At 44.3% G+C, this 18,821-nt stretch overlaps 78 non-coding genes and 2 pseudogenes across 78 annotated transcripts; all 80 read left to right on the plus strand.

The window, feature by feature from the left end:
* Positions 1-88: 88 nt before the first annotated feature.
* On the plus strand, positions 89-207 carry LOC144395416 (5S ribosomal RNA). The gene has a single exon (XR_013457550.1). It is a non-coding gene; the product is annotated as a 5S ribosomal RNA (ribosomal RNA).
* A 116-nt stretch (positions 208-323) lies between these two features.
* Positions 324-442, plus strand: LOC144400853 (5S ribosomal RNA). Its single transcript, XR_013462788.1, has one exon. It is a non-coding gene; the product is annotated as a 5S ribosomal RNA (ribosomal RNA).
* Positions 443-559: 117 nt separating this feature from the next.
* LOC144399795 (5S ribosomal RNA) lies at positions 560-678 on the plus strand (annotated as a pseudogene).
* A 116-nt stretch (positions 679-794) lies between these two features.
* On the plus strand, positions 795-913 carry LOC144400837 (5S ribosomal RNA). The gene has a single exon (XR_013462771.1). It is a non-coding gene; the product is annotated as a 5S ribosomal RNA (ribosomal RNA).
* Positions 914-1,029: 116 nt separating this feature from the next.
* Positions 1,030-1,148, plus strand: LOC144405075 (5S ribosomal RNA). Its single transcript, XR_013467017.1, has one exon. It is a non-coding gene; the product is annotated as a 5S ribosomal RNA (ribosomal RNA).
* A 117-nt stretch (positions 1,149-1,265) lies between these two features.
* Positions 1,266-1,384, plus strand: LOC144390919 (5S ribosomal RNA). The gene has a single exon (XR_013454746.1). It is a non-coding gene; the product is annotated as a 5S ribosomal RNA (ribosomal RNA).
* A 116-nt stretch (positions 1,385-1,500) lies between these two features.
* On the plus strand, positions 1,501-1,619 carry LOC144398115 (5S ribosomal RNA). The gene has a single exon (XR_013460262.1). It is a non-coding gene; the product is annotated as a 5S ribosomal RNA (ribosomal RNA).
* Positions 1,620-1,736: 117 nt separating this feature from the next.
* LOC144395417 (5S ribosomal RNA) lies at positions 1,737-1,855 on the plus strand. The gene has a single exon (XR_013457551.1). It is a non-coding gene; the product is annotated as a 5S ribosomal RNA (ribosomal RNA).
* Positions 1,856-1,971: 116 nt separating this feature from the next.
* On the plus strand, positions 1,972-2,090 carry LOC144405076 (5S ribosomal RNA). The gene has a single exon (XR_013467018.1). It is a non-coding gene; the product is annotated as a 5S ribosomal RNA (ribosomal RNA).
* Positions 2,091-2,207: 117 nt separating this feature from the next.
* On the plus strand, positions 2,208-2,326 carry LOC144399320 (5S ribosomal RNA). Its single transcript, XR_013461465.1, has one exon. It is a non-coding gene; the product is annotated as a 5S ribosomal RNA (ribosomal RNA).
* A 117-nt stretch (positions 2,327-2,443) lies between these two features.
* LOC144395418 (5S ribosomal RNA) lies at positions 2,444-2,562 on the plus strand. Its single transcript, XR_013457552.1, has one exon. It is a non-coding gene; the product is annotated as a 5S ribosomal RNA (ribosomal RNA).
* Positions 2,563-2,678: 116 nt separating this feature from the next.
* On the plus strand, positions 2,679-2,797 carry LOC144405077 (5S ribosomal RNA). Its single transcript, XR_013467019.1, has one exon. It is a non-coding gene; the product is annotated as a 5S ribosomal RNA (ribosomal RNA).
* Positions 2,798-2,913: 116 nt separating this feature from the next.
* LOC144401218 (5S ribosomal RNA) lies at positions 2,914-3,032 on the plus strand. Its single transcript, XR_013463153.1, has one exon. It is a non-coding gene; the product is annotated as a 5S ribosomal RNA (ribosomal RNA).
* A 117-nt stretch (positions 3,033-3,149) lies between these two features.
* Positions 3,150-3,268, plus strand: LOC144399469 (5S ribosomal RNA). The gene has a single exon (XR_013461615.1). It is a non-coding gene; the product is annotated as a 5S ribosomal RNA (ribosomal RNA).
* Positions 3,269-3,384: 116 nt separating this feature from the next.
* LOC144401826 (5S ribosomal RNA) lies at positions 3,385-3,503 on the plus strand. The gene has a single exon (XR_013463761.1). It is a non-coding gene; the product is annotated as a 5S ribosomal RNA (ribosomal RNA).
* Positions 3,504-3,620: 117 nt separating this feature from the next.
* LOC144390920 (5S ribosomal RNA) lies at positions 3,621-3,739 on the plus strand. The gene has a single exon (XR_013454748.1). It is a non-coding gene; the product is annotated as a 5S ribosomal RNA (ribosomal RNA).
* A 116-nt stretch (positions 3,740-3,855) lies between these two features.
* LOC144401837 (5S ribosomal RNA) lies at positions 3,856-3,974 on the plus strand. The gene has a single exon (XR_013463772.1). It is a non-coding gene; the product is annotated as a 5S ribosomal RNA (ribosomal RNA).
* Positions 3,975-4,091: 117 nt separating this feature from the next.
* Positions 4,092-4,210, plus strand: LOC144390925 (5S ribosomal RNA). The gene has a single exon (XR_013454755.1). It is a non-coding gene; the product is annotated as a 5S ribosomal RNA (ribosomal RNA).
* Positions 4,211-4,326: 116 nt separating this feature from the next.
* LOC144401219 (5S ribosomal RNA) lies at positions 4,327-4,445 on the plus strand. Its single transcript, XR_013463154.1, has one exon. It is a non-coding gene; the product is annotated as a 5S ribosomal RNA (ribosomal RNA).
* Positions 4,446-4,562: 117 nt separating this feature from the next.
* On the plus strand, positions 4,563-4,681 carry LOC144397886 (5S ribosomal RNA). Its single transcript, XR_013460033.1, has one exon. It is a non-coding gene; the product is annotated as a 5S ribosomal RNA (ribosomal RNA).
* A 116-nt stretch (positions 4,682-4,797) lies between these two features.
* LOC144405078 (5S ribosomal RNA) lies at positions 4,798-4,916 on the plus strand. The gene has a single exon (XR_013467020.1). It is a non-coding gene; the product is annotated as a 5S ribosomal RNA (ribosomal RNA).
* Positions 4,917-5,032: 116 nt separating this feature from the next.
* On the plus strand, positions 5,033-5,151 carry LOC144405079 (5S ribosomal RNA). Its single transcript, XR_013467021.1, has one exon. It is a non-coding gene; the product is annotated as a 5S ribosomal RNA (ribosomal RNA).
* A 117-nt stretch (positions 5,152-5,268) lies between these two features.
* LOC144398159 (5S ribosomal RNA) lies at positions 5,269-5,387 on the plus strand. Its single transcript, XR_013460306.1, has one exon. It is a non-coding gene; the product is annotated as a 5S ribosomal RNA (ribosomal RNA).
* A 116-nt stretch (positions 5,388-5,503) lies between these two features.
* Positions 5,504-5,622, plus strand: LOC144401220 (5S ribosomal RNA). Its single transcript, XR_013463155.1, has one exon. It is a non-coding gene; the product is annotated as a 5S ribosomal RNA (ribosomal RNA).
* A 117-nt stretch (positions 5,623-5,739) lies between these two features.
* On the plus strand, positions 5,740-5,858 carry LOC144399471 (5S ribosomal RNA). Its single transcript, XR_013461617.1, has one exon. It is a non-coding gene; the product is annotated as a 5S ribosomal RNA (ribosomal RNA).
* Positions 5,859-5,974: 116 nt separating this feature from the next.
* Positions 5,975-6,093, plus strand: LOC144401848 (5S ribosomal RNA). Its single transcript, XR_013463783.1, has one exon. It is a non-coding gene; the product is annotated as a 5S ribosomal RNA (ribosomal RNA).
* A 117-nt stretch (positions 6,094-6,210) lies between these two features.
* LOC144401221 (5S ribosomal RNA) lies at positions 6,211-6,329 on the plus strand. The gene has a single exon (XR_013463156.1). It is a non-coding gene; the product is annotated as a 5S ribosomal RNA (ribosomal RNA).
* A 116-nt stretch (positions 6,330-6,445) lies between these two features.
* On the plus strand, positions 6,446-6,564 carry LOC144401222 (5S ribosomal RNA). Its single transcript, XR_013463157.1, has one exon. It is a non-coding gene; the product is annotated as a 5S ribosomal RNA (ribosomal RNA).
* Positions 6,565-6,680: 116 nt separating this feature from the next.
* On the plus strand, positions 6,681-6,799 carry LOC144396944 (5S ribosomal RNA). The gene has a single exon (XR_013459090.1). It is a non-coding gene; the product is annotated as a 5S ribosomal RNA (ribosomal RNA).
* A 117-nt stretch (positions 6,800-6,916) lies between these two features.
* LOC144401223 (5S ribosomal RNA) lies at positions 6,917-7,035 on the plus strand. Its single transcript, XR_013463158.1, has one exon. It is a non-coding gene; the product is annotated as a 5S ribosomal RNA (ribosomal RNA).
* A 116-nt stretch (positions 7,036-7,151) lies between these two features.
* On the plus strand, positions 7,152-7,270 carry LOC144401225 (5S ribosomal RNA). Its single transcript, XR_013463160.1, has one exon. It is a non-coding gene; the product is annotated as a 5S ribosomal RNA (ribosomal RNA).
* Positions 7,271-7,387: 117 nt separating this feature from the next.
* Positions 7,388-7,506, plus strand: LOC144401226 (5S ribosomal RNA). Its single transcript, XR_013463161.1, has one exon. It is a non-coding gene; the product is annotated as a 5S ribosomal RNA (ribosomal RNA).
* Positions 7,507-7,623: 117 nt separating this feature from the next.
* Positions 7,624-7,742, plus strand: LOC144398160 (5S ribosomal RNA). The gene has a single exon (XR_013460307.1). It is a non-coding gene; the product is annotated as a 5S ribosomal RNA (ribosomal RNA).
* A 116-nt stretch (positions 7,743-7,858) lies between these two features.
* On the plus strand, positions 7,859-7,977 carry LOC144401227 (5S ribosomal RNA). Its single transcript, XR_013463162.1, has one exon. It is a non-coding gene; the product is annotated as a 5S ribosomal RNA (ribosomal RNA).
* Positions 7,978-8,094: 117 nt separating this feature from the next.
* On the plus strand, positions 8,095-8,213 carry LOC144399472 (5S ribosomal RNA). The gene has a single exon (XR_013461618.1). It is a non-coding gene; the product is annotated as a 5S ribosomal RNA (ribosomal RNA).
* Positions 8,214-8,329: 116 nt separating this feature from the next.
* LOC144401859 (5S ribosomal RNA) lies at positions 8,330-8,448 on the plus strand. The gene has a single exon (XR_013463794.1). It is a non-coding gene; the product is annotated as a 5S ribosomal RNA (ribosomal RNA).
* Positions 8,449-8,565: 117 nt separating this feature from the next.
* On the plus strand, positions 8,566-8,684 carry LOC144390930 (5S ribosomal RNA). The gene has a single exon (XR_013454756.1). It is a non-coding gene; the product is annotated as a 5S ribosomal RNA (ribosomal RNA).
* A 116-nt stretch (positions 8,685-8,800) lies between these two features.
* On the plus strand, positions 8,801-8,919 carry LOC144401870 (5S ribosomal RNA). Its single transcript, XR_013463805.1, has one exon. It is a non-coding gene; the product is annotated as a 5S ribosomal RNA (ribosomal RNA).
* Positions 8,920-9,036: 117 nt separating this feature from the next.
* On the plus strand, positions 9,037-9,155 carry LOC144390933 (5S ribosomal RNA). The gene has a single exon (XR_013454762.1). It is a non-coding gene; the product is annotated as a 5S ribosomal RNA (ribosomal RNA).
* Positions 9,156-9,271: 116 nt separating this feature from the next.
* On the plus strand, positions 9,272-9,390 carry LOC144401228 (5S ribosomal RNA). Its single transcript, XR_013463163.1, has one exon. It is a non-coding gene; the product is annotated as a 5S ribosomal RNA (ribosomal RNA).
* A 117-nt stretch (positions 9,391-9,507) lies between these two features.
* Positions 9,508-9,626, plus strand: LOC144397887 (5S ribosomal RNA). Its single transcript, XR_013460034.1, has one exon. It is a non-coding gene; the product is annotated as a 5S ribosomal RNA (ribosomal RNA).
* A 116-nt stretch (positions 9,627-9,742) lies between these two features.
* On the plus strand, positions 9,743-9,861 carry LOC144405080 (5S ribosomal RNA). The gene has a single exon (XR_013467023.1). It is a non-coding gene; the product is annotated as a 5S ribosomal RNA (ribosomal RNA).
* Positions 9,862-9,977: 116 nt separating this feature from the next.
* On the plus strand, positions 9,978-10,096 carry LOC144405082 (5S ribosomal RNA). Its single transcript, XR_013467025.1, has one exon. It is a non-coding gene; the product is annotated as a 5S ribosomal RNA (ribosomal RNA).
* Positions 10,097-10,213: 117 nt separating this feature from the next.
* On the plus strand, positions 10,214-10,332 carry LOC144398161 (5S ribosomal RNA). Its single transcript, XR_013460308.1, has one exon. It is a non-coding gene; the product is annotated as a 5S ribosomal RNA (ribosomal RNA).
* A 116-nt stretch (positions 10,333-10,448) lies between these two features.
* Positions 10,449-10,567, plus strand: LOC144401229 (5S ribosomal RNA). The gene has a single exon (XR_013463164.1). It is a non-coding gene; the product is annotated as a 5S ribosomal RNA (ribosomal RNA).
* A 117-nt stretch (positions 10,568-10,684) lies between these two features.
* On the plus strand, positions 10,685-10,803 carry LOC144399473 (5S ribosomal RNA). The gene has a single exon (XR_013461619.1). It is a non-coding gene; the product is annotated as a 5S ribosomal RNA (ribosomal RNA).
* Positions 10,804-10,919: 116 nt separating this feature from the next.
* LOC144401881 (5S ribosomal RNA) lies at positions 10,920-11,038 on the plus strand. Its single transcript, XR_013463816.1, has one exon. It is a non-coding gene; the product is annotated as a 5S ribosomal RNA (ribosomal RNA).
* Positions 11,039-11,155: 117 nt separating this feature from the next.
* Positions 11,156-11,274, plus strand: LOC144401230 (5S ribosomal RNA). The gene has a single exon (XR_013463165.1). It is a non-coding gene; the product is annotated as a 5S ribosomal RNA (ribosomal RNA).
* A 116-nt stretch (positions 11,275-11,390) lies between these two features.
* On the plus strand, positions 11,391-11,509 carry LOC144401231 (5S ribosomal RNA). Its single transcript, XR_013463166.1, has one exon. It is a non-coding gene; the product is annotated as a 5S ribosomal RNA (ribosomal RNA).
* Positions 11,510-11,625: 116 nt separating this feature from the next.
* On the plus strand, positions 11,626-11,744 carry LOC144396945 (5S ribosomal RNA). The gene has a single exon (XR_013459091.1). It is a non-coding gene; the product is annotated as a 5S ribosomal RNA (ribosomal RNA).
* A 117-nt stretch (positions 11,745-11,861) lies between these two features.
* LOC144401232 (5S ribosomal RNA) lies at positions 11,862-11,980 on the plus strand. Its single transcript, XR_013463167.1, has one exon. It is a non-coding gene; the product is annotated as a 5S ribosomal RNA (ribosomal RNA).
* Positions 11,981-12,096: 116 nt separating this feature from the next.
* Positions 12,097-12,215, plus strand: LOC144401233 (5S ribosomal RNA). The gene has a single exon (XR_013463168.1). It is a non-coding gene; the product is annotated as a 5S ribosomal RNA (ribosomal RNA).
* Positions 12,216-12,332: 117 nt separating this feature from the next.
* LOC144401234 (5S ribosomal RNA) lies at positions 12,333-12,451 on the plus strand. Its single transcript, XR_013463169.1, has one exon. It is a non-coding gene; the product is annotated as a 5S ribosomal RNA (ribosomal RNA).
* A 117-nt stretch (positions 12,452-12,568) lies between these two features.
* On the plus strand, positions 12,569-12,687 carry LOC144401236 (5S ribosomal RNA). Its single transcript, XR_013463171.1, has one exon. It is a non-coding gene; the product is annotated as a 5S ribosomal RNA (ribosomal RNA).
* Positions 12,688-12,804: 117 nt separating this feature from the next.
* Positions 12,805-12,923, plus strand: LOC144401237 (5S ribosomal RNA). The gene has a single exon (XR_013463172.1). It is a non-coding gene; the product is annotated as a 5S ribosomal RNA (ribosomal RNA).
* A 117-nt stretch (positions 12,924-13,040) lies between these two features.
* LOC144401238 (5S ribosomal RNA) lies at positions 13,041-13,159 on the plus strand. The gene has a single exon (XR_013463173.1). It is a non-coding gene; the product is annotated as a 5S ribosomal RNA (ribosomal RNA).
* A 116-nt stretch (positions 13,160-13,275) lies between these two features.
* On the plus strand, positions 13,276-13,394 carry LOC144401239 (5S ribosomal RNA). The gene has a single exon (XR_013463174.1). It is a non-coding gene; the product is annotated as a 5S ribosomal RNA (ribosomal RNA).
* Positions 13,395-13,510: 116 nt separating this feature from the next.
* On the plus strand, positions 13,511-13,629 carry LOC144401240 (5S ribosomal RNA). Its single transcript, XR_013463175.1, has one exon. It is a non-coding gene; the product is annotated as a 5S ribosomal RNA (ribosomal RNA).
* Positions 13,630-13,746: 117 nt separating this feature from the next.
* On the plus strand, positions 13,747-13,865 carry LOC144395419 (5S ribosomal RNA). The gene has a single exon (XR_013457553.1). It is a non-coding gene; the product is annotated as a 5S ribosomal RNA (ribosomal RNA).
* Positions 13,866-13,981: 116 nt separating this feature from the next.
* On the plus strand, positions 13,982-14,100 carry LOC144401242 (5S ribosomal RNA). Its single transcript, XR_013463177.1, has one exon. It is a non-coding gene; the product is annotated as a 5S ribosomal RNA (ribosomal RNA).
* A 117-nt stretch (positions 14,101-14,217) lies between these two features.
* Positions 14,218-14,336, plus strand: LOC144395421 (5S ribosomal RNA). Its single transcript, XR_013457555.1, has one exon. It is a non-coding gene; the product is annotated as a 5S ribosomal RNA (ribosomal RNA).
* Positions 14,337-14,452: 116 nt separating this feature from the next.
* Positions 14,453-14,571, plus strand: LOC144398147 (5S ribosomal RNA). The gene has a single exon (XR_013460294.1). It is a non-coding gene; the product is annotated as a 5S ribosomal RNA (ribosomal RNA).
* Positions 14,572-14,688: 117 nt separating this feature from the next.
* Positions 14,689-14,807, plus strand: LOC144390935 (5S ribosomal RNA). Its single transcript, XR_013454768.1, has one exon. It is a non-coding gene; the product is annotated as a 5S ribosomal RNA (ribosomal RNA).
* Positions 14,808-14,923: 116 nt separating this feature from the next.
* Positions 14,924-15,042, plus strand: LOC144401243 (5S ribosomal RNA). The gene has a single exon (XR_013463178.1). It is a non-coding gene; the product is annotated as a 5S ribosomal RNA (ribosomal RNA).
* A 117-nt stretch (positions 15,043-15,159) lies between these two features.
* LOC144397888 (5S ribosomal RNA) lies at positions 15,160-15,278 on the plus strand. Its single transcript, XR_013460035.1, has one exon. It is a non-coding gene; the product is annotated as a 5S ribosomal RNA (ribosomal RNA).
* A 116-nt stretch (positions 15,279-15,394) lies between these two features.
* LOC144395422 (5S ribosomal RNA) lies at positions 15,395-15,513 on the plus strand. Its single transcript, XR_013457556.1, has one exon. It is a non-coding gene; the product is annotated as a 5S ribosomal RNA (ribosomal RNA).
* Positions 15,514-15,629: 116 nt separating this feature from the next.
* LOC144405083 (5S ribosomal RNA) lies at positions 15,630-15,748 on the plus strand. Its single transcript, XR_013467026.1, has one exon. It is a non-coding gene; the product is annotated as a 5S ribosomal RNA (ribosomal RNA).
* A 117-nt stretch (positions 15,749-15,865) lies between these two features.
* On the plus strand, positions 15,866-15,984 carry LOC144390938 (5S ribosomal RNA). Its single transcript, XR_013454773.1, has one exon. It is a non-coding gene; the product is annotated as a 5S ribosomal RNA (ribosomal RNA).
* Positions 15,985-16,100: 116 nt separating this feature from the next.
* LOC144395423 (5S ribosomal RNA) lies at positions 16,101-16,219 on the plus strand. The gene has a single exon (XR_013457557.1). It is a non-coding gene; the product is annotated as a 5S ribosomal RNA (ribosomal RNA).
* Positions 16,220-16,335: 116 nt separating this feature from the next.
* LOC144401244 (5S ribosomal RNA) lies at positions 16,336-16,454 on the plus strand. Its single transcript, XR_013463179.1, has one exon. It is a non-coding gene; the product is annotated as a 5S ribosomal RNA (ribosomal RNA).
* Positions 16,455-16,571: 117 nt separating this feature from the next.
* LOC144398569 (5S ribosomal RNA) lies at positions 16,572-16,690 on the plus strand. The gene has a single exon (XR_013460716.1). It is a non-coding gene; the product is annotated as a 5S ribosomal RNA (ribosomal RNA).
* A 116-nt stretch (positions 16,691-16,806) lies between these two features.
* Positions 16,807-16,925, plus strand: LOC144401245 (5S ribosomal RNA). Its single transcript, XR_013463180.1, has one exon. It is a non-coding gene; the product is annotated as a 5S ribosomal RNA (ribosomal RNA).
* Positions 16,926-17,042: 117 nt separating this feature from the next.
* On the plus strand, positions 17,043-17,151 carry LOC144399894 (5S ribosomal RNA; annotated as a pseudogene).
* A 116-nt stretch (positions 17,152-17,267) lies between these two features.
* LOC144401893 (5S ribosomal RNA) lies at positions 17,268-17,386 on the plus strand. Its single transcript, XR_013463828.1, has one exon. It is a non-coding gene; the product is annotated as a 5S ribosomal RNA (ribosomal RNA).
* A 117-nt stretch (positions 17,387-17,503) lies between these two features.
* LOC144398473 (5S ribosomal RNA) lies at positions 17,504-17,622 on the plus strand. The gene has a single exon (XR_013460620.1). It is a non-coding gene; the product is annotated as a 5S ribosomal RNA (ribosomal RNA).
* Positions 17,623-17,738: 116 nt separating this feature from the next.
* On the plus strand, positions 17,739-17,857 carry LOC144401246 (5S ribosomal RNA). The gene has a single exon (XR_013463181.1). It is a non-coding gene; the product is annotated as a 5S ribosomal RNA (ribosomal RNA).
* Positions 17,858-17,974: 117 nt separating this feature from the next.
* LOC144397890 (5S ribosomal RNA) lies at positions 17,975-18,093 on the plus strand. The gene has a single exon (XR_013460037.1). It is a non-coding gene; the product is annotated as a 5S ribosomal RNA (ribosomal RNA).
* A 116-nt stretch (positions 18,094-18,209) lies between these two features.
* On the plus strand, positions 18,210-18,328 carry LOC144405084 (5S ribosomal RNA). The gene has a single exon (XR_013467027.1). It is a non-coding gene; the product is annotated as a 5S ribosomal RNA (ribosomal RNA).
* A 117-nt stretch (positions 18,329-18,445) lies between these two features.
* Positions 18,446-18,564, plus strand: LOC144390941 (5S ribosomal RNA). Its single transcript, XR_013454776.1, has one exon. It is a non-coding gene; the product is annotated as a 5S ribosomal RNA (ribosomal RNA).
* A 116-nt stretch (positions 18,565-18,680) lies between these two features.
* Positions 18,681-18,799, plus strand: LOC144395424 (5S ribosomal RNA). The gene has a single exon (XR_013457558.1). It is a non-coding gene; the product is annotated as a 5S ribosomal RNA (ribosomal RNA).
* The last annotated feature ends 22 nt before the right edge of the window (positions 18,800-18,821 follow it).

Consider the following 18,821-nt stretch of genomic DNA (forward strand, 5'->3'; position numbering starts at 1 on the left):
AGAAGGCCTTAGAAAGTGACTCCATTTCATTGTCAAAACTACAAAACCTTTGACACATTTTAAAAGATTAGGAAGAGGACATACAGTTGCTTACGGCCATACCTCTCTGGCTCCGCCTGATCTCGTCTGATCTCAGAAGCTAAGCAGAGTAGGGCCTGGTTAGTACTTGGATGGAAGACCGCCTGGGAATCCCAGGTGCTGTAAGCTTTTTCATTTCGATCTGTAAAAGACACAGAGAAGGCCTTAGAAAGTGACTCCATTTCATTGTCAAAACTACAAAACCTTTGACACATTTTAAAATATTAGGAAGAGGACATACAGTTGCTTACGGCCATACCTCTCTGGCTTCGCCTGATCTCGTCTGATCTCAGAAGCTAAGCAGAGTAGGGCCTGGTTAGTACTTGGATGGAAGACCGCCTGGGAATCCCAGGTGCCGTAAGCTTTTTCATTTCTCTCTCTGGAAGAAATCGAGAAGGCATTAGAAAGTGACTCCTTTTTCATTATCAAAACTCCAAAACCTTAGACACATTTTAAAAGATTAGGAAGAGGACATACAGTTGCTTACGGCCATACCTCTCTGGCTCTGCCTGATCTCGTCTGATCTCAGAAGCTAAGCAGAGTAGGGCCTGGTTAGTACTTGGATGGAAGACCGCCTGGGAATCCCAGGTGCATTAAGCTTTTTCATTTCGATCTGTAAAAGACACAGAGAAGGCCTTAGAAAGTGACTCCATTTCTTTGTCAAAACTACAAAACCTTTGACACATTTTAAAAGATTAGGAAGAGGACATACAGTTGCTTACGGCCATACCACTCTGGCTCCGCCTGATCTCGTCTGATCTCAGAAGCTAAGCAGAGTAGGGCCTGGTTAGTACTTGGATGGAAGACCGCCTGGGAATCCCAGGTGCTGTAAGCTTTTTCATTTCGATCTGTAAAAGACACAGAGAAGGCCTTAGAAAGTGACTCCATTTCATTGTCAAAACTACAAAACCTTTGACACATTTTAAAAGATTAGGAAGAGGACATACAGTTGCTTACGGCCATACCTCTCTGGCTCCGCCTGATCTCGTCAGATCTCAGAAGCTAAGCAGAGTAGGGCCTGGTTAGTACTTGGATGGAAGACCGCCTGGGAATCCCAGGTGCTGTAAGCTTTTTCATTTCTCTCTCTGGAAGAAATCGAGAAGGCATTAGAAAGTGACTCCTTTTTCATTATCTAAACTCCAAAACCTTTGACACATTTTAAAATATTAGGAAGAGGACATACAGTTGCTTACGGCCATACCTCTCTGGCTTCGCCTGATCTCGTCTGATCTCAGAAGCTAAGCAGAGTAGGGCCTGGTTAGTACTTGGATGGAAGACCGCCTGGGAATCCCAGGTGCTGTAAGCTTTTTCATTTCGATCTGTAAAAGACACAGAGAAGGCCTTAGAAAGTGACTCCATTTAATTGTCAAAACTACAAAACCTTTGACACATTTTAAAAGATTAGGTAGAGGACATACAGTTGCTTACGGCCATACCTCTCTGGCTCCGCCTGATCTCGTCAGATCTCAGAAGCTAAGCAGCGTAGGGCCTGGTTAGTACTTGGATGGAAGACCGCCTGGGAATCCCAGGTGCCGTAAGCTTTTTCATTTCTCTCTCTGGAAGAAATCGAGAAGGCATTAGAAAGTGACTCCTTTTTCATTATCAAAACTCCAAAACCTTTGACACATTTTAAAAGATTAGGAAGAGGACATACAGTTGCTTACGGCCATACCTCTCTGGCTCCGCCTGATCTCGTCTGATCTCAGAAGCTAAGCAGAGTAGGGCCTGGTTAGTACTTGGATGGAAGACCGCCTGGGAATCCCAGGTGCTGTAAGCTTTTTCATTTCGATCTGTAAAAGACACAGAGAAGGCCTTAGAAAGTGACTCCATTTCATTGTCAAAACTACAAAACCTTTGACACATTTTAAAAGATTAGGAAGAGGACATACAGTTGCTTACGGCCATACCTCTCTGGCTCCGCCTGATCTCGTCAGATCTCAGAAGCTAAGCAGAGTAGGGCCTGGTTAGTACTTGGATGGAAGACCGCCTGGGAATCCCAGGTGCTGTAAGCTTTTTCATTTCTCTCTCTGGAAGAAATCGAGAAGGCATTAGAAAGTGACTCCTTTTTCATTATCTAAACTCCAAAACCTTTGACACATTTTAAAATATTAGGAAGAGGACATACAGTTGCTTACGGCCATACCTCTCTGGCTTCGCCTGATCTCGTCTGATCTCTGAAGCTAAGCAGAGTAGGGTCTGGTTAGTACTTGGATGGAAGACCGCCTGGGAATCCCAGGTGCCGTAAGCTTTTTCATTTCTCTCTCTGGAAGAAATCGAGAAGGCATTAGAAAGTGACTCCTTTTTCATTATCAAAACTCCAAAACCTTTGACACATTTTAAAAGATTAGGAAGAGGACATACAGTTGCTTACGGCCATACCTCTCTGGCTCCGCCTGATCTCGTCTGATCTCAGAAGCTAAGCAGAGTAGGGCCTGGTTAGTACTTGGATGGAAGACCGCCTGGGAATCCCAGGTGCTGTAAGCTTTTTTATTTCGATCTGTAAAAGACACAGAGAAGAACTTAGAAAGTGACTCCATTTCATTGTCAAAACTCCAAAACCTTTGACACATTTTAAAAGATTAGGTAGAGGACATACAGTTGCTTACGGCCATACCTCTCTGGCTCCGCCTGATCTCGTCAGATCTCAGAAGCTAAGCAGAGTAGGGCCTGGTTAGTACTTGGATGGAAGACCGCCTGGGAATCCCAGGTGCTGTAAGCTTTTTTATTTCGATCTGTAAAAGACACAGAGAAGAACTTAGAAAGTGACTCCCTTTCATTGTCAAAACTCCAAAACCTTTGACACATTTTAAAAGATTAGGTAGAGGACATACAGTTGCTTACGGCCATACCTCTCTGGCTCCGCCTGATCTCGTCTGATCTCAGAAGCTAAGCAGAGTAGGGCCTGGTTAGTACTTGGATGGAAGACCGCCTGGGAATCCCAGGTGCCGTAAGCTTTTTCATTTCTCTCTCTGGAAGAAATCGAGAAGGCCTTAGAAAGTGACTCCTTTTTCATTATCAAAACTCCAAAACCTTTGACACATTTTAAAAGATTAGGAAGAGGACATACAGTTGCTTACGGCCATACCTCTCTGGCTCCGCCTGATCTCGTCTGATCTCAGAAGCTAAGCAGAGTAGGGCCTGGTTAGTACTTGGATGGAAGACAGCCTGGGAATCCCAGGTGCTGTAAGCTTTTTCATTTCGATCTGTAAAAGACACAGAGAAGGCCTTAGAAAGTGACTCCATTTCATTGTCAAAACTACAAAACCTTTGACACATTTTAAAAGATTAGGAAGAGGACATACAGTTGCTTACGGCCATACCTCTCTGGCTCCGCCTGATCTCGTCAGATCTCAGAAGCTAAGCAGAGTAGGGCCTGGTTAGTACTTGGATGGAAGACCGCCTGGGAATCCCAGGTGCCGTAAGCTTTTTCATTTCTCTCTCTGGAAGAAATCGAGAAGGCATTAGAAAGTGACTCCTTTTTCATTATCTAAACTCCAAAACCTTTGACACATTTTAAAATATTAGGAAGAGGACATACAGTTGCTTACGGCCATACCTCTCTGGCTTCGCCTGATCTCGTCTGATCTCAGAAGCTAAGCAGAGTAGGGCCTGGTTAGTACTTGGATGGAAGACCGCCTGGGAATCCCAGGTGCTGTAAGCTTTTTCATTTCGATCTGTAAAAGACACAGAGAAGGCCTTAGAAAGTGACTCCATTTCATTGTCAAAACTACAAAACCTTTGACACATTTTAAAAGATTAGGAAGAGGACATACAGTTGCTTACGGCCATACCTCTCTGGCTCCGCCTGATCTCGTCAGATCTCAGAAGCTAAGCAGAGTAGGGCCTGGTTAGTACTTGGATGGAAGACCGCCTGGGAATCCCAGGTGCCGTAAGCTTTTTCATTTCTCTCTCTGGAAGAAATCGAGAAGGCATTAGAAAGTGACTCCTTTTTCATTATCTAAACTCCAAAACCTTTGACACATTTTAAAATATTAGGAAGAGGACATACAGTTGCTTACGGCCATACCTCTCTGGCTTCGCCTGATCTCGTCTGATCTCAGAAGCTAAGCAGAGTAGGGCCTGGTTAGTACTTGGATGGAAGACCGCCTGGGAATCCCAGGTGCTGTAAGCTTTTTTATTTCGATCTGTAAAAGACACAAAGAAGAACTTAGAAAGTGACTCCATTTCATTGTCAAAACTCCAAAACCTTTGACACATTTTAAAAGATTAGGTAGAGGACATACAGTTGCTTACGGCCATACCTCTCTGGCTCCGCCTGATCTCGTCTGATCTCAGAAGCTAAGCAGAGTAGGGCCTGGTTAGTACTTGGATGGAAGACCGCCTGGGAATCCCAGGTGCCGTAAGCTTTTTCATTTCTCTCTCTGGAAGAAATCGAGAAGGCATTAGAAAGTGACTCCTTTTTCATTATCAAAACTCCAAAACCTTAGACACATTTTAAAAGATTAGGAAGAGGACATACAGTTGCTTACGGCCATACCTCTCTGGCTCTGCCTGATCTCGTCTGATCTCAGAAGCTAAGCAGAGTAGGGCCTGGTTAGTACTTGGATGGAAGACCGCCTGGGAATCCCAGGTGCTGTAAGCTTTTTCATTTCGATCTGTAAAAGACACAGAGAAGGCCTTAGAAAGTGACTCCATTTCTTTGTCAAAACTACAAAACCTTTGACACATTTTAAAAGATTAGGAAGAGGACATACAGTTGCTTACGGCCATACCTCTCTGGCTCCGCCTGATCTCGTCAGATCTCAGAAGCTAAGCAGAGTAGGGCCTGGTTAGTACTTGGATGGAAGACCGCCTGGGAATCCCAGGTGCTGTAAGCTTTTTCATTTCGATCTGTAAAAGACACAGAGAAGGCCTTAGAAAGTGACTCCATTTCATTGTCAAAACTACAAAACCTTTGACACATTTTAAAAGATTAGGAAGAGGACATACAGTTGCTTACGGCCATACCTCTCTGGCTCCGCCTGATCTCGTCAGATCTCAGAAGCTAAGCAGAGTAGGGCCTGGTTAGTACTTGGATGGAAGACCGCCTGGGAATCCCAGGTGCTGTAAGCTTTTTCATTTCTCTCTCTGGAAGAAATCGAGAAGGCATTAGAAAGTGACTCCTTTTTCATTATCTAAACTCCAAAACCTTTGACACATTTTAAAATATTAGGAAGAGGACATACAGTTGCTTACGGCCATACCTCTCTGGCTTCGCCTGATCTCGTCTGATCTCAGAAGCTAAGCAGAGTAGGGCCTGGTTAGTACTTGGATGGAAGACCGCCTGTGAATCCCAGGTGCTGTAAGCTTTTTCATTTCGATCTGTAAAAGACACAAAGAAGAACTTAGAAAGTGACTCCATTTAATTGTCAAAACTACAAAACCTTTGACACATTTTAAAAGATTAGGTAGAGGACATAGAGTTGCTTACGGCCATACCTCTCTGGCTCCGCCTGATCTCGTCTGATCTCAGAAGCTAAGCAGAGTAGGGCCTGGTTAGTACTTGGATGGAAGACCGCCTGGGAATCCCAGGTGCCGTAAGCTTTTTCATTTCTCTCTCTGGAAGAAATCGAGAAGGCCTTAGAAAGTGACTCCTTTTTCATTATCAAAACTCCAAAACCTTTGACACATTTTAAAAGATTAGGAAGAGGACATACAGTTGCTTACGGCCATACCTCTCTGGCTCCGCCTGATCTCGTCTGATCTCAGAAGCTAAGCAGAGTAGGGCCTGGTTAGTACTTGGATGGAAGACAGCCTGGGAATCCCAGGTGCTGTAAGCTTTTTCATTTCGATCTGTAAAAGACACAGAGAAGGCCTTAGAAAGTGACTCCATTTCATTGTCAAAACTACAAAACCTTTGACACATTTTAAAAGATTAGGAAGAGGACATACAGTTGCTTACGGCCATACCTCTCTGGCTCCGCCTGATCTCGTCAGATCTCAGAAGCTAAGCAGAGTAGGGCCTGGTTAGTACTTGGATGGAAGACCGCCTGGGAATCCCAGGTGCCGTAAGCTTTTTCATTTCTCTCTCTGGAAGAAATCGAGAAGGCATTAGAAAGTGACTCCTTTTTCATTATCAAAACTCCAAAACCTTTGACACATTTTAAAAGATTAGGAAGAGGACATACAGTTGCTTACGGCCATACCTCTCTGGCTCCGCCTGATCTCGTCTGATCTCAGAAGCTAAGCAGAGTAGGGCCTGGTTAGTACTTGGATGGAAGACCGCCTGGGAATCCCAGGTGCCGTAAGCTTTTTCATTTCTATCTGTAAAAGACACAGAGAAGGCCTTAGAAAGTGACTCCATTTCATTGTCAAAACTACAAAACCTTTGACACGTTTTAAAAGATTAGGAAGAGGACATACAGTTGCTTACGGCCATACCTCTCTGGCTCCGCCTGATCTCGTCTGATCTCAGAAGCTAAGCAGAGTAGGGCCTGGTTAGTACTTGGATGGAAGACCGCCTGGGAATCCCAGGTGCCGTAAGCTTTTTCAATTCTATCTGTAAAAGACACAGAGAAGGCCTTAGAAAGTGACTCCATTTAATTGTCAAAACTACAAAACCTTTGACACATTTTAAAAGATTAGGAAGAGGACATACAGTTGCTTACGGCCATACCTCTCTGGCTCCGCCTGATCTCGTCTGATCTCAGAAGCTAAGCAGAGTAGGGCCTGGTTAGTACTTGGATGGAAGACCGCCTGAGAATCCCAGGTGCCGTAAGCTTTTTCATTTCTCTCTCTGGAAGAAATCGAGAAGGCATTAGAAAGTGACTCCTTTTTCATTATCAAAACTCCAAAACCTTTGACACATTTTAAAAGATTAGGAAGAGGACATACAGTTGCTTACGGCCATACCTCTCTGGCTCCGCCTGATCTCGTCTGATCTCAGAAGCTAAGCAGAGTAGGGCCTGGTTAGTACTTGGATGGAAGACCGCCTGGGAATCCCAGGTGCCGTAAGCTTTTTCAATTCTATTTGTAAAAGACACAGAGAAGGCCTTAGAAAGTGACTCCATTTAATTGTCAAAACTACAAAACCTTTGACACATTTTAAAAGATTAGGTAGAGGACATGCAGTTGCTTACGGCCATACCTCTCTGGCTCCGCCTGATCTCGTCTGATCTCAGAAGCTAAGCAGAGTAGGGCCTGGTTAGTACTTGGATGGAAGACCGCCTGGGAATCCCAGGTGCCGTAAGCTTTTTCATTTCTCTCTCTGGAAGAAATTGAGAAGGCATTAGAAAGTGAATCCTTTTTCATTATCAAAACTCCAAAACCTTTGACACATTTTAAAATATTAGGAAGAGGACATACAGTTGCTTACGGCCATACCTCTCTGGCTCCGCCTGATCTCGTCTGATCTCAGAAGCTAAGCAGAGTAGGGCCTGGTTAGTACTTGGATGGAAGACCGCCTGGGAATCCCAGGTGCCGTAAGCTTTTTCATTTCTCTCTCTGGAAGAAATCGAGAAGGCATTAGAAAGTGACTCCTTTTTCATTATCTAAACTCCAAAACCTTTGACACATTTTAAAATATTAGGAAGAGGACATACAGTTGCTTACGGCCATACCTCTCTGGCTTCGCCTGATCTCGTCTGATCTCAGAAGCTAAGCAGAGTAGGGCCTGGTTAGTACTTGGATGGAAGACCGCCTGTGAATCCCAGGTGCTGTAAGCTTTTTCATTTCGATCTGTAAAAGACACAAAGAAGAACTTAGAAAGTGACTCCATTTAATTGTCAAAACTACAAAACCTTTGACACATTTTAAAAGATTAGGTAGAGGACATAGAGTTGCTTACGGCCATACCTCTCTGGCTCCGCCTGATCTCGTCTGATCTCAGAAGCTAAGCAGAGTAGGGCCTGGTTAGTACTTGGATGGAAGACCGCCTGGGAATCCCAGGTGCCGTAAGCTTTTTCATTTCTCTCTCTGGAAGAAATCGAGAAGGCCTTAGAAAGTGACTCCTTTTTCATTATCAAAACTCCAAAACCTTTGACACATTTTAAAAGATTAGGAAGAGGACATACAGTTGCTTACGGCCATACCTCTCTGGCTCCGCCTGATCTCGTCTGATCTCAGAAGCTAAGCAGAGTAGGGCCTGGTTAGTACTTGGATGGAAGACAGCCTGGGAATCCCAGGTGCTGTAAGCTTTTTCATTTCGATCTGTAAAAGACACAGAGAAGGCCTTAGAAAGTGACTCCATTTCATTGTCAAAACTACAAAACCTTTGACACATTTTAAAAGATTAGGAAGAGGACATACAGTTGCTTACGGCCATACCTCTCTGGCTCCGCCTGATCTCGTCAGATCTCAGAAGCTAAGCAGAGTAGGGCCTGGTTAGTACTTGGATGGAAGACCGCCTGGGAATCCCAGGTGCCGTAAGCTTTTTCATTTCTCTCTCTGGAAGAAATCGAGAAGGCATTAGAAAGTGACTCCTTTTTCATTATCTAAACTCCAAAACCTTTGACACATTTTAAAATATTAGGAAGAGGACATACAGTTGCTTACGGCCATACCTCTCTGGCTTCGCCTGATCTCGTCTGATCTCAGAAGCTAAGCAGAGTAGGGCCTGGTTAGTACTTGGATGGAAGACCGCCTGGGAATCCCAGGTGCTGTAAGCTTTTTCATTTCGATCTGTAAAAGACACAGAGAAGGCCTTAGAAAGTGACTCCATTTCATTGTCAAAACTACAAAACCTTTGACACATTTTAAAAGATTAGGAAGAGGACATACAGTTGCTTACGGCCATACCTCTCTGGCTCCGCCTGATCTCGTCAGATCTCAGAAGCTAAGCAGAGTAGGGCCTGGTTAGTACTTGGATGGAAGACCGCCTGGGAATCCCAGGTGCCGTAAGCTTTTTCATTTCTCTCTCTGGAAGAAATCGAGAAGGCATTAGAAAGTGACTCCTTTTTCATTATCTAAACTCCAAAACCTTTGACACATTTTAAAATATTAGGAAGAGGACATACAGTTGCTTACGGCCATACCTCTCTGGCTTCGCCTGATCTCGTCTGATCTCAGAAGCTAAGCAGAGTAGGGCCTGGTTAGTACTTGGATGGAAGACCGCCTGGGAATCCCAGGTGCTGTAAGCTTTTTTATTTCGATCTGTAAAAGACACAAAGAAGAACTTAGAAAGTGACTCCATTTCATTGTCAAAACTCCAAAACCTTTGACACATTTTAAAAGATTAGGTAGAGGACATACAGTTGCTTACGGCCATACCTCTCTGGCTCCGCCTGATCTCGTCTGATCTCAGAAGCTAAGCAGAGTAGGGCCTGGTTAGTACTTGGATGGAAGACCGCCTGGGAATCCCAGGTGCCGTAAGCTTTTTCATTTCTCTCTCTGGAAGAAATCGAGAAGGCATTAGAAAGTGACTCCTTTTTCATTATCAAAACTCCAAAACCTTAGACACATTTTAAAAGATTAGGAAGAGGACATACAGTTGCTTACGGCCATACCTCTCTGGCTCTGCCTGATCTCGTCTGATCTCAGAAGCTAAGCAGAGTAGGGCCTGGTTAGTACTTGGATGGAAGACCGCCTGGGAATCCCAGGTGCTGTAAGCTTTTTCATTTCGATCTGTAAAAGACACAGAGAAGGCCTTAGAAAGTGACTCCATTTCTTTGTCAAAACTACAAAACCTTTGACACATTTTAAAAGATTAGGAAGAGGACATACAGTTGCTTACGGCCATACCTCTCTGGCTCCGCCTGATCTCGTCAGATCTCAGAAGCTAAGCAGAGTAGGGCCTGGTTAGTACTTGGATGGAAGACCGCCTGGGAATCCCAGGTGCTGTAAGCTTTTTCATTTCGATCTGTAAAAGACACAGAGAAGGCCTTAGAAAGTGACTCCATTTCATTGTCAAAACTACAAAACCTTTGACACATTTTAAAAGATTAGGAAGAGGACATACAGTTGCTTACGGCCATACCTCTCTGGCTCCGCCTGATCTCGTCAGATCTCAGAAGCTAAGCAGAGTAGGGCCTGGTTAGTACTTGGATGGAAGACCGCCTGGGAATCCCAGGTGCTGTAAGCTTTTTCATTTCTCTCTCTGGAAGAAATCGAGAAGGCATTAGAAAGTGACTCCTTTTTCATTATCTAAACTCCAAAACCTTTGACACATTTTAAAATATTAGGAAGAGGACATACAGTTGCTTACGGCCATACCTCTCTGGCTTCGCCTGATCTCGTCTGATCTCAGAAGCTAAGCAGAGTAGGGCCTGGTTAGTACTTGGATGGAAGACCGCCTGTGAATCCCAGGTGCTGTAAGCTTTTTCATTTCGATCTGTAAAAGACACAAAGAAGAACTTAGAAAGTGACTCCATTTAATTGTCAAAACTACAAAACCTTTGACACATTTTAAAAGATTAGGTAGAGGACATAGAGTTGCTTACGGCCATACCTCTCTGGCTCCGCCTGATCTCGTCTGATCTCAGAAGCTAAGCAGAGTAGGGCCTGGTTAGTACTTGGATGGAAGACCGCCTGGGAATCCCAGGTGCCGTAAGCTTTTTCATTTCTCTCTCTGGAAGAAATCGAGAAGGCCTTAGAAAGTGACTCCTTTTTCATTATCAAAACTCCAAAACCTTTGACACATTTTAAAAGATTAGGAAGAGGACATACAGTTGCTTACGGCCATACCTCTCTGGCTCCGCCTGATCTCGTCTGATCTCAGAAGCTAAGCAGAGTAGGGCCTGGTTAGTACTTGGATGGAAGACAGCCTGGGAATCCCAGGTGCTGTAAGCTTTTTCATTTCGATCTGTAAAAGACACAGAGAAGGCCTTAGAAAGTGACTCCATTTCATTGTCAAAACTACAAAACCTTTGACACATTTTAAAAGATTAGGAAGAGGACATACAGTTGCTTACGGCCATACCTCTCTGGCTCCGCCTGATCTCGTCAGATCTCAGAAGCTAAGCAGAGTAGGGCCTGGTTAGTACTTGGATGGAAGACCGCCTGGGAATCCCAGGTGCCGTAAGCTTTTTCATTTCTCTCTCTGGAAGAAATCGAGAAGGCATTAGAAAGTGACTCCTTTTTCATTATCAAAACTCCAAAACCTTTGACACATTTTAAAAGATTAGGAAGAGGACATACAGTTGCTTACGGCCATACCTCTCTGGCTCCGCCTGATCTCGTCTGATCTCAGAAGCTAAGCAGAGTAGGGCCTGGTTAGTACTTGGATGGAAGACCGCCTGGGAATCCCAGGTGCCGTAAGCTTTTTCATTTCTATCTGTAAAAGACACAGAGAAGGCCTTAGAAAGTGACTCCATTTCATTGTCAAAACTACAAAACCTTTGACACGTTTTAAAAGATTAGGAAGAGGACATACAGTTGCTTACGGCCATACCTCTCTGGCTCCGCCTGATCTCGTCTGATCTCAGAAGCTAAGCAGAGTAGGGCCTGGTTAGTACTTGGATGGAAGACCGCCTGGGAATCCCAGGTGCCGTAAGCTTTTTCAATTCTATCTGTAAAAGACACAGAGAAGGCCTTAGAAAGTGACTCCATTTAATTGTCAAAACTACAAAACCTTTGACACATTTTAAAAGATTAGGAAGAGGACATACAGTTGCTTACGGCCATACCTCTCTGGCTCCGCCTGATCTCGTCTGATCTCAGAAGCTAAGCAGAGTAGGGCCTGGTTAGTACTTGGATGGAAGACCGCCTGAGAATCCCAGGTGCCGTAAGCTTTTTCATTTCTCTCTCTGGAAGAAATCGAGAAGGCATTAGAAAGTGACTCCTTTTTCATTATCAAAACTCCAAAACCTTTGACACATTTTAAAAGATTAGGAAGAGGACATACAGTTGCTTACGGCCATACCTCTCTGGCTCCGCCTGATCTCGTCTGATCTCAGAAGCTAAGCAGAGTAGGGCCTGGTTAGTACTTGGATGGAAGACCGCCTGGGAATCCCAGGTGCCGTAAGCTTTTTCAATTCTATTTGTAAAAGACACAGAGAAGGCCTTAGAAAGTGACTCCATTTAATTGTCAAAACTACAAAACCTTTGACACATTTTAAAAGATTAGGTAGAGGACATGCAGTTGCTTACGGCCATACCTCTCTGGCTCCGCCTGATCTCGTCTGATCTCAGAAGCTAAGCAGAGTAGGGCCTGGTTAGTACTTGGATGGAAGACCGCCTGGGAATCCCAGGTGCCGTAAGCTTTTTCATTTCTCTCTCTGGAAGAAATTGAGAAGGCATTAGAAAGTGAATCCTTTTTCATTATCAAAACTCCAAAACCTTTGACACATTTTAAAATATTAGGAAGAGGACATACAGTTGCTTACGGCCATACCTCTCTGGCTCCGCCTGATCTCGTCTGATCTCAGAAGCTAAGCAGAGTAGGGCCTGGTTAGTACTTGGATGGAAGACCGCCTGGGAATCCCAGGTGCCGTAAGCTTTTTCATTTCTCTCTCTGGAAGAAATCGAGAAGGCATTAGAAAGTGACTCCTTTTTCATTATCAAAACTCCAAAACCTTTGACACATTTTAAAAGATTAGGAAGAGGACATACAGTTGCTTACGGCCATACCTCTCTGGCTCCGCCTGATCTCGTCTGATCTCAGAAGCTAAGCAGAGTAGGGCCTGGTTAGTACTTGGATGGAAGACCGCCTGGGAATCCCAGGTGCCGTAAGCTTTTTCATTTCTCTCTCTGGAAGAAATCGAGAAGGCATTAGAAAGTGACTCCTTTTTCATTATCAAAACTCCAAAACCTTTGACACATTTTAAAAGATTAGGAAGAGGACATACAGTTGCTTACGGCCATACCTCTCTGGCTCCGCCTGATCTCGTCTGATCTCAGAAGCTAAGCAGAGTAGGGCCTGGTTAGTACTTGGATGGAAGACCGCCTGGGAATCCCAGGTGCCGTAAGCTTTTTCATTTCTCTCTCTGGAAGAAATCGAGAAGGCATTAGAAAGTGACTCCTTTTTCATTATCAAAACTCCAAAACCTTTGACACATTTTAAAAGATTAGGAAGAGGACATACAGTTGCTTACGGCCATACCTCTCTGGCTCCGCCTGATCTCGTCTGATCTCAGAAGCTAAGCAGAGTAGGGCCTGGTTAGTACTTGGATGGAAGACCGCCTGGGAATCCCAGGTGCCGTAAGCTTTTTCAATTCTATTTGTAAAAGACACAGAGAAGGCCTTAGAAAGTGACTCCATTTCATTGTCAAAACTACAAAACCTTTGACACATTTTAAAAGATTAGGTAGAGGACATGCAGTTGCTTACGGCCATACCTCTCTGGCTCCGCCTGATCTCGTCTGATCTCAGAAGCTAAGCAGAGTAGGGCCTGGTTAGTACTTGGATGGAAGACCGCCTGGGAATCCCAGGTGCCGTAAGCTTTTTCAATTCTATCTGTAAAAGACACAGAGAAGGCCTTAGAAAGTGACTCCATTTAATTGTCAAAACTACAAAACCTTTGACACATTTTAAAAGATTAGGTAGAGGACATACAGTTGCTTACGGCCATACCTCTCTGGCTCCGCCTGATCTCGTCTGATCTCAGAAGCTAAGCAGAGTAGGGCCTGGTTAGTACTTGGATGGAAGACCGCCTGGGAATCCCAGGTGCCGTAAGCTTTTTCATTTCTCTCTCTGGAAGAAATTGAGAAGGCATTAGAAAGTGAATCCTTTTTCATTATCAAAACTCCAAAACCTTTGACACATTTTAAAAGATTAGGAAGAGGACATACAGTTGCTTACGGCCATACCTCTCTGGCTCCGCCTGATCTCGTCTGATCTCAGAAGCTAAGCAGAGTAGGGCCTGGTTAGTACTTGGATGGAAGACCGCCTGGGAATCCCAGGTGCTGTAAGCTTTTTCATTTCGATCTGTAAAAGACACAGAGAAGGCCTTAGAAAGTGACTCCATTTCATTGTCAAAACTACAAAACCTTTGACACATTTTAAAAGATTAGGAAGAGGACATACAGTTGCTTACGGCCATACCTCTCTGGCTCCGCCTGATCTCGTCTGATCTCAGAAGCTAAGCAGAGTAGGGCCTGGTTAGTACTTGGATGGAAGACCGCCTGGGAATCCCAGGTGCCGTAAGCTTTTTCATTTCTCTCTCTGGAAGAAATCGAGAAGGCATTAGAAAGTGACTCCTTTTTCATTATCAAAACTCCAAAACCTTTGACACATTTTAAAAGATTAGGAAGAGGACATACAGTTGCTTACGGCCATACCTCTCTGGCTCCGCCTGATCTCGTCTGATCTCAGAAGCTAAGCAGAGTAGGGCCTGGTTAGTACTTGGATGGAAGACCGCCTGGGAATCCCAGGTGCTGTAAGCTTTTTCATTTCGATCTGTAAAAGACACAGAGAAGGCCTTAGAAAGTGACTCCATTTCATTGTCAAAACTACAAAACCTTTGACACATTTTAAAAGATTAGGAAGAGGACATACAGTTGCTTACGGCCATACCTCTCTGGCTCCGCCTGATCTCGTCAGATCTCAGAAGCTAAGCAGAGTAGGGCCTGGTTAGTACTTGGATGGAAGACCGCCTCGGAATCCCAGGTGCCGTAAGCTTTTTCATTTCTCTCTCTGGAAGAAATCGAGAAGGCATTAGAAAGTGACTCCTTTTTCATTATCTAAACTCCAAAACCTTTGACACATTTTAAAATATTAGGAAGAGGACATACAGTTGCTTACGGCCATACCTCTCTGGCTTCGCCTGATCTCGTCTGATCTCAGAAGCTAAGCAGAGTAGGGCCTGGTTAGTACTTGGATGGAAGACCGCCTGGGAATCCCAGGTGCTGTAAGCTTTTTTATTTCGATCTGTAAAAGACACAAAGAAGAACTTAGAAAGTGACTCCATTTCATTGTCAAAACTCCAAAACCTTTGACACATTTTAAAAGATTAGGTAGAGGACATACAGTTGCTTACGGCCATACCTCTCTGGCTCCGCCTGATCTCGTCTGATCTCAGAAGCTAAGCAGAGTAGGGCCTGGTTAGTACTTGGATGGAAGACCGCCTGGGAATCCCAGGTGCCGTAAGCTTTTTCATTTCTCTCTCTGGAAGAAATCGAGAAGGCATTAGAAAGTGACTCCTTTTTCATTATCAAAACTCCAAAACCTTAGACACATTTTAAAAGATTAGGAAGAGGACATACAGTTGCTTACGGCCATACCTCTCTGGCTCTGCCTGATCTCGTCTGATCTCAGAAGCTAAGCAGAGTAGGGCCTGGTTAGTACTTGGATGGAAGACCGCCTGGGAATCCCAGGTGCTGTAAGCTTTTTCATTTCGATCTGTAAAAGACACAGAGAAGGCCTTAGAAAGTGACTCCATTTCTTTGTCAAAACTACAAAACATTTGACACATTTTAAAAGATTAGGAAGAGGACATACAGTTGCTTACGGCCATACCTCTCTGGCTCCGCCTGATCTCGTCTGATCTCAGAAGCTAAGCAGAGTAGGGCCTGGTTAGTACTTGGATGGAAGACCGCCTGGGAATCCCAGGTGCTGTAAGCTTTTTCATTTCGATCTGTAAAAGACACAGAGAAGGCCTTAGAAAGTGACTCCATTTCATTGTCAAAACTACAAAACCTTTGACACATTTTAAAAGATTAGGAAGAGGACATACAGTTGCTTACGGCCATACCTCTCTGGCTCCGCCTGATCTCGTCAGATCTCAGAAGCTAAGCAGAGTAGGGCCTGGTTAGTACTTGGATGGAAGACCGCCTGGGAATCCCAGGTGCTGTAAGCTTTTTCATTTCTCTCTCTGGAAGAAATCGAGAAGGCATTAGAAAGTGACTCCTTTTTCATTATCTAAACTCCAAAACCTTTGACACATTTTAAAATATTAGGAAGAGGACATACAGTTGCTTACGGCCATACCTCTCTGGCTTCGCCTGATCTCGTCTGATCTCAGAAGCTAAGCAGAGTAGGGCCTGGTTAGTACTTGGATGGAAGACCGCCTGGGAATCCCAGGTGCTGTAAGCTTTTTCATTTCGATCTGTAAAAGACACAGAGAAGGCCTTAGAAAGTGACTCCATTTAATTGTCAAAACTACAAAACCTTTGACACATTTTAAAAGATTAGGTAGAGGACATACAGTTGCTTACGGCCATACCTCTCTGGCTCCGCCTGATCTCGTCTGATCTCAGAAGCTAAGCAGAGTAGGGCCTGGTTAGTACTTGGATGGAAGACCGCCTGGGAATCCCAGGTGCTGTAAGCTTTTTCATTTCGATCTGTAAAAGACACAGAGAAGGCCTTAGAAAGTGACTCCATTTCATTGTCAAAACTACAAAACCTTTGACACATTTTAAAAGATTAGGAAGAGGACATACAGTTGCTTACGGCCATACCTCTCTGGCTCCGCCTGATCTCGTCTGATCTCAGAAGCTAAGCAGAGTAGGGCCTGGTTAGTACTTGGATGGAAGACCGCCTGGGAATCCCAGGTGCCGTAAGCTTTTTCATTTCTCTCTCTGGAAGAAATCGAGAAGGCATTAGAAAGTGACTCCTTTTTCATTATCAAAACTCCAAAACCTTTGACACATTTTAAAAGATTAGGAAGAGGACATACAGTTGCTTACGGCCATACCTCTCTGGCTCCGCCTGATCTCGTCTGATCTCAGAAGCTAAGCAGAGTAGGGCCTGGTTAGTACTTGGATGGAAGACCGCCTGGGAATCCCAGGTGCTGTACGCTTTTTCATTTCGATCTGTAAAAGACACAGAGAAGGCCTTAGAAAGTGACTCCATTTAATTGTCAAAACTACAAAACCTTTGACACATTTTAAAAGATTAGGTAGAGGACATACAGTTGCTTACGGCCATACCTCTCTGGCTCCGCCTGATCTCGTCTGATCTCAGAAGCTAAGCAGAGTAGGGCCTGGTTAGTACTTGGATGGAAGACCGCCTGGGAATCCCAGGTGCCGTAAGCTTTTTCATTTCTCTCTCTGGAAGAAATCGAGAAGGCATTAGAAAGTGACTCCTTTTTCATTATCAAAACTCCAAAACCTTTGACACATTTTAAAAGATTAGGAAGAGGACATACAGTTGCTTACAGCCATACCTCTCTGGCTCCGTCTGATCTCAGAAGCTAAGCAGAGTAGGGCCTGGTTAGTACTTGGATGGAAGACCGCCTGGGAATCCCAGGTGCTGTAAGCTTTTTCATTTCGATCTGTAAAAGACACAGAGAAGGCCTTAGAAAGTGACTCCATTTCATTGTCAAAACTACAAAACCTTTGACACATTTTAAAAGATTAGGAAGAGGACATACAGTTGCTTACGGCCATACCTCTCTGGCTCCGCCTGATCTCGTCAGATCTCAGAAGCTAAGCAGAGTAGGGCCTGGTTAGTACTTGGATGGAAGACCGCCTGGGAATCCCAGGTGCCGTAAGCTTTTTCATTTCTCTCTCTGGAAGAAATCGAGAAGGCATTAGAAAGTGACTCCTTTTTCATTATCTAAACTCCAAAACCTTTGACACATTTTAAAATATTTGGAAGAGGACATACAGTTGCTTACGGCCATACCTCTCTGGCTTCGCCTGATCTCGTCTGATCTCAGAAGCTAAGCAGAGTAGGGTCTGGTTAGTACTTGGATGGAAGACCGCCTGGGAATCCCAGGTGCTGTAAGCTTTTTTATTTCGATCTGTAAAAGACACAAAGAAGAACTTAGAAAGTGACTCCATTTCATTGTCAAAACTCCAAAACCTTTGACACATTTTAAAAGATTAGGTAGAGGACATACAGTTGCTTACGGCCATACCTCTCTGGCTCCGCCTGATCTCGTCTGATCTCAGAAGCTAAGCAGAGTAGGGCCTGGTTAGTACTTGGATGGAAGACCGCCTGGGAATCCCAGGTGCCGTAAGCTTTTTCATTTCTCTCTCTGGAAGAAATCGAGAAGGCATTAGAAAGTGACTCCTTTTTCATTATCAAAACTCCAAAACCTTAGACACATTTTAAAAGATTAGGAAGAGGACATACAGTTGCTTACGGCCATACCTCTCTGGCTCTGCCTGATCTCGTCTGATCTCAGAAGCTAAGCAGAGTAGGGCCTGGTTAGTACTTGGATGGAAGACCGCCTGGGAATCCCAGGTGCTGTAAGCTTTTTCATTTCGATCTGTAAAAGACACAGAGAAGGCCTTAGAAAGTGACTCCATTTCATTGTCAAAACTACAAAACCTTTGACACATTTTAAAAGATTAGGAAGAGGACATACAGTTGCTTACGGCCATACCTCTCTGGCTCCGCCTGATCTCGTCAGATCTCAGAAGCTAAGCAGAGTAGGGCCTGGTTAGTACTTGGATGGAAGACCGCCTGGGAATCCCAGGTGCTGTAAGCTTTTTCATTTCTCTCTCTGGAAGAAATCGAGAAGGCATTAGAAAGTGACTCCTTTTTCATTATCTAAACTCCAAAACCTTTGACACATTTTAAAATATTAGGAAGAGGACATACAGTTGCTTACGGCCATACCTCTCTGGCTTCGCCTGATCTCGTCTGATCTCAGAAGCTAAGCAGAGTAGGGCCTGGTTAGTACTTGGATGGAAGACCGCCTGGGAATCCCAGGTGCTGTAAGCTTTTTCATTTCGATCTGTAAAAGACACAGAGAAGGCCTTAGAAAGTGACTCCATTTAATTGTCAAAACTACAAAACCTTTGACACATTTTAAAAGATTAGGTAGAGGACATACAGTTGCTTACGGCCATACCTCTCTGGCTCCGCCTGATCTCGTCTGATCTCAGAAGCTAAGCAGAGTAGGGCCTGGTTAGTACTTGGATGGAAGACCGCCTGGGAATCCCAGGTGCTGTAAGCTTTTTCATTTCGATCTGTAAAAG

This window comes from Gasterosteus aculeatus, chromosome 2 (genome assembly GCF_964276395.1).
Source record: "Gasterosteus aculeatus chromosome 2, fGasAcu3.hap1.1, whole genome shotgun sequence".
NCBI classification, from domain to species: Eukaryota; Metazoa; Chordata; class Actinopteri; order Perciformes; family Gasterosteidae; genus Gasterosteus; species Gasterosteus aculeatus.